This window comes from Amblyomma americanum, chromosome 1, assembly GCF_052857255.1.
Source record: "Amblyomma americanum isolate KBUSLIRL-KWMA chromosome 1, ASM5285725v1, whole genome shotgun sequence".
NCBI classification, from domain to species: Eukaryota; Metazoa; Arthropoda; class Arachnida; order Ixodida; family Ixodidae; genus Amblyomma; species Amblyomma americanum.
In genome coordinates this window covers 442691171-442697074 of record NC_135497.1, presented here as the reverse complement: position 1 = coordinate 442697074, position 5904 = coordinate 442691171, and positions in this window count along the sequence as shown.

The window sequence follows — 5904 nt, the reverse complement described above, 5'->3', positions numbered from 1 at the left end:
CCTTAAGGATATGACGCGATAGAGTTAATGGGCTGATGCCCATGTATGTGGAAATGGTCATTCTCTACTTTTAATTCATAGATCGCTAGCAGTCCTTATACCAGTGCCAGCGGAGTGGCGCAGCTGTTAAGCGATGAGCCAGAGCCGTGCGATGGCAGGTGCTGCCACCGGTGAGGTTAGCGCGACCCATGTTTCTCTTCCCGAGCAAACTCAAGGTTTCGTACAGACAACCGTCGGCGAAATTTGAAATTGGGGGTTTCAGTCCTGGCGTACCAAAAAGGTGCTTGCGCCGCGACGCCGATAACAGGCGATATTTCATAGCGGACATATCGTACAGCCTACGTCATCGCTGAATGCTTACAAGCGACGTAACGTCCAAAAGAAGTGCAAATATTGTAAATGCTCGCCAAAGTTGACCAATATAAAGATTCTAGGCAGAAGTCGAACGGTACCTACTGGTAGCGTTTATCAGAATAAAAGGCTGATATATGTATCAGCGACATTTCACTGCGCTTGAAGCGAAAATATAATTTCTCTGGAGACGTACCTAATATTATGGAAATTTTGATATGATGAATCACTGCATGACTGCATATATGTACGTGCGCTCTTTCTGAATAAACAGTTGTGAGTTCACGCCTGTATTGTTCCCTTCATGTGCTGCGTTAAATTTAATTCCATCTTGGCAAAGAAACAAGTGCATAAAGATTTTTTTGCTGACAATGTTCATTGTGTTGTTGCTTGCGTGTGGATGAGATCAAAACAATGAACAGTAGGCATGCATTCCTGCAGTGGGGTAATATAGGCGTAGCACGGATTACCCAGCAATTTTTTATTCGACCAGGGTCGGCTGCATTAATTATGATTAAGCTGGAGGATAAATGTCACATAACCTCGTACTCCCGTACAGCTTTTCTTCAGAGTTCTCTGCTTTCTGCTGCTGCCCACCCACACCTCGCCGTATTTCACTATTTCGAATGGAACGACAGCCGAAGAAGCGTGTTGGCGTAGTGCTCATGTCACAACGAGGCAAGGCTTTTCGTGGACAGAGATACGAGTCGGTAACCAGGGGAAGATTCATGTGTTACTCTTGGAAATGCTGGTCGCATTTCAACAGCGTATTTCTTGGACTTTTTTTCGTCCACATAATGGGGTCCAGCCGAGATAAGGGGGGGCTCCCTTTCCTCCCATAAATACGCCCCTGTCGGTAACCCCGAAGATGTGCCATATATAGCGCCCACAATCTATACACGAATAAGCCGATGAAGGTGTAAAAACAAAGTAAGCTGTCCTCTAGCGCGCTCACATTTAGGGGCAGGGTATTTTGCCCATGTTCCGTAGGAGATTTCAGTCACTAAATATACGGAATGCTTACTCTTAGCAACGGTAGTATATTCCTACTGCAAAGCATGGTAACTTGATGCAGTTGGCAAATGCAGTAGGCATACAAGCGCAGCGGCGGACTGGTCGAATTGCGTTCCTTACAGGTAATTGTCTCGTGCAGTCGCTAGGATCAATGAGAACTAGCTTAACCTTCTTATCCATGGGTCGCACAAGCCCTCGAGTATGTAAACACGAGGCCAAACACGGTGGCCGTGAAAACATTGGCACGGAACTATAAGGTTTCCATGGTGGTAGCTAGGCTGGTCATCGTTGCTTGTGCGGAATGGCGAAGAACGTGCTTGGGAGAGAAATTCATCCCAGTCATATATGGTTCATTCGAACGGAACCTACTTGTCCAGAAAATCACCACCGATGTTCAGGGAAGCGATGATCAGCTGTTCCTCAGCTTTGGCATCGTCGTCTACTGACGCAGCCTGTTTTCCAGCAGACGCCGCAGAAGCTAAAAATCCGGCATCTTCCAGCGTGCGATCTTCACACAAGGCTTCTACGACCTTGTCCTTCATAAACAGCGCTGTCCGCTCACACTCTGGCATGACTACCTCTTTCATGGACCTCCCGTTTCCAGCCATTGCGTCCCTGATTTCCGATGCGACTTCGCGCCTGTGTTCAGCTAATGCCGTCTCGGCCAAGGTCTTGAGCCCCAAAACCTTGTTTTCTAGAGCGTCCGTCACTGCACTGGCGATAGTAGTGGACTGAGATGCTACTGTGTTTTAAGTCTCAGGGCGCAGACACTGCTCGAATGAATCCAGCTTCATCCGCAGGGCACCATTCCCTTCCTGTATCTTTCCTAACGCTTCTTTTATTTGCATGAATACGTTGCCAAATTTATCGTCTTGTTCGCGTGCGCGGGACGATAAACAGTCGCGCTCCAGATGTTCCGCAATGTCCTGGTGCAGGACCATCTGGATACACAAGGGGAGATCATGGCGTGGTACTGGTAGGTGTTGGCGAAGTGTTCCAACATGGCGGACGCCACGCACTCGGCATCGCAGCCGTGCTCAGAGTTCCAGCGGCGTACCTTTCGGCCGAGAACGTTGCCCCTGCTGATGGTTGTCCACGCCATGTCTTCCTCCTGGAAAGGCTCTTTGTCCAGGGGGCAGTGGCTGCGCTTAGCAGCGGCGCCGTCGTAGCAGGGCTGGCATACGGAGTGACGCCAACTCTGCCGCCAAAGCAGTGACGAGACCGCACACTCTGCTCGAAGGGAAAGGGTTCAAGAAGAACGTGGGCCGCCGATCGAGGCCGGTGCCGAAACCGAGCACTACCGGCATGCATGCGGGCGCTATGGCCTGAGGCATGCAGTCAAGTGTCCTCAGAGGGAACATCCGGGAACATTGACATGCGCGCACGCACGACTCCCGGGAGAACACCACTCGACCAGCCACGGACCACCGAGTTAACGTGCGCCAGTCTGTGGATCGGCCCTGTCGTGCTCCTCAGGTCGTCTACTCTCCCAGTGCCCGGGGAACAAATTGTGTTTCTTTTCTCTCTGTGTTAGTGCGCTTTAAATGCAGATTCTGTTGAATTGTAATCTCTCTCGATTGTTAATTTGCATGAGTTGCACTGTATTTGTAAATCACTTTGTATGTGCTCGTACGAATGATTGCGAAATCCTCTGTATCGTCTCTCTGCTGTATAAGCTTTGTTTGGTTTTGTGAACCTTTGGCTCCGACCCATTCTCTGGCTTGCGACCGGCGAAGGCTGGGCACCAAACGACCAACCCCCTCGGCTCTTGGTAGCTGGTCTCCGGCTGAGCTTGGCACATTGAGTCAATGGCATCTCTTTTGGCACCGAGACCGCTACCCCCACACGCTCTAAGGGTGTCTCGGTGCGCACACAAAGGTGCGCGAAGTACTGACACCCAGCAGCACAACTAATCGGCCCAATATTGAGAATATACTGGCAAATTTTTATCACCAAAGTGAAATCAGTCATTCGCAAAATTGGCCCATTTGCCTGCGCTGCTTGGGAAGGGACTAGCTCACGAAGTCTAATCGGCTGACCGAGTTTGCGCGGAGCTTGACTTTGAGTGTCAACCTAGACGCATGAAGAAATAAAATATAAGTATTGCTGCGACTGGGCGATGAACCCTCGGAGGCCCGAACAGATCAGATTCGCTCGCCACTACACAAGGAGCACTGTGCTATCTCCGCAGCCGATCACGCCTCGTGTCAAAAAACCACACTCACTCATGCTGTCCATTGCACGTCATCGTCTATATCAACTTCCATCGGCGGCGTGAACAGATGAGATCAGCCTAACCTCTTTCAGAGCTTAACCTTAGCCCAATATCACAGCAAAGCAAAACACAACCAGCCAAGCAAAACCTTGAGCCAACCTAGCCAAACACATGCTTTCGCACCTCTACTCGGCTTAACTACGTTTCAAAACCCTATCACTTTTTTAGCATGTGTTGTAGTTGAAAAGACTGGATCCGGACAACGCTGGCCAATGCAAGCGCCAGTGACTGCAAGACAAGGAAACCTCATGTAACGGCCAACTTTATCGACCTTTTTTTATTAGAACTTAATAGATTTCAAGGCACAAGAACAGCAAACAACAATGTAGGCTCCCGCACTCTTCGGACAGCACATGAAAGAACAAAACCAAGGAAATCCTTCGCCTTGCGAGCCTGCAAGAAAACAAAAGGTGCAATTAGTGGCGGCTTGGCTGACTTACGCTAACCTGGAAATTGTTCCGTCGAATTTGAATCAAAGCCAGCCCGAGCCTCTAACAACGAAAACCACCGATTAGTAGTTGCTCATACCAGGCTTGCGGAGCTACAACTGAAAGATACTGATCATACATCTCTTCCAAGAAAATAAATCCGTTATTTCATAGTCTCCGATTTTTTGCGATTGTTTCCGATCACAAAGAAAGATTTTTGATCTCTATGTTCATCACACTGGTATCGATAGAGAATGCTGAAAAACAGTGACAAATGGCATATACAGCGATCTCACAGAACGAACTCCGAGATCCATGCATCCGCTCAAAAAGGCCAATGTCGCCTATATAGGCAAATAGAAAACAACTCACCGCTATGAATTGAAGTCTCACCACTATGCACTATTCATGCAGTGAACACTGATAGCCCCTTTGTAGGACATACTGCGCATCACCATTTAATATCTTGTAGCATTACTTGTCCATGTACCTCAGCGCAAATTGACTGCCCATTTATGCTTAGATTATATTTATTGTTTTTTTTATTATTTTACTGCTATAAAGATATTTTCCGCGCTTCTCGCCTTACGATATTTTCGCCACAATACTCTTCCCCATGTAGAGTATGCTCTAAACAGAAAGGAGTAAAAAGGGAGTAAGAAAGGGAAGTAAGCTGTCCTATCCGCTAAGAGGCAGCTTACTCTCTTTCTTACTCCCATATAGGCGTTTGTTTGTGTTTAGAGTGTAGCATGCGAGCTAAAATCTTTTGTTTAAATTAAAGGGCTTCTCGCTCTATCTATCGCAAAGGGACGCCCGCGGGGCTTGACAACTAGCTGACGGCTATGCAGTTGAACGTCGCGAAGGCTGCGGTTTTTAAAGTTAGATAGCATTTTTGTGCAGCTATGAAATGCTCTCAAGTTGCAGAAAGCCGGTTAAATTCAGTTCAGGTTCTTCTCTGCCTGCAATACATACAGCATATATGAGTATAGCAAGTCGGGGCGCAGGCAGCGAGAAAAAGAGAAAATATCGCCGGACAGTGGTCAATAACATTTTGTTAGGACGACAAAAAAAAGCATATTAGGCGCATATATATTTAACGGAAAATTTTGGTTGTGCGCTCATAGAAGATGCACAGCTGAACTAAGCGCAATTAAACACGTGAAAGGCACACAACACAGGGCAATCGCTTTGTGTTCATGTTCCTATTCAGTTGCGCATCTGTGATGTGTAGCTTACAATGAACCAAACTGAAACACTTTAAGTTCCGATCATAGAATTTGGATCAAAATTCTCTCGTTTTTAATTTCGTCTGGTGGTAAACTTCTAGTTTAGGTAACACAAAACGAATTTATAACCGATTAATTTTTTCCTCGTGGAGGAATTCGATGCAGCACCCTAATGTGGGCGGAGCAGCACTTAACAGTTAAGTCGTCTCTCACTACAACAAAACGCATTAAAAAATGTTGCTAAACGGCATTCTTAAAGCGGTGATCTTTATCGTCCATCCCATGCATACCACTTCACCTGCGCCTTGAACACACGACAGTGCAACGCCAAGAGGGCCGGGAGAAGATGTCCACTGCGTGTCACGTATATCTTGTCCTCTACGTCTTGCGCACATGTCCAACATTCTTCGACAAAAAAAAATTGAAATTTGGGAAAGTGTAAGATTCTGGTATTGAAATATTCAAGGCCCATTCTTCCGATATCTGGAAAAATCTTCCTTTTATACTGTTTCCATTGCTCGCATCGAGCAGTTATGACTGTAATAGAAAACCGATGAGGAACACTTTGGACTGTAGCAAAAACGTTAATAGCAAAAAAAAATGCAAGCCT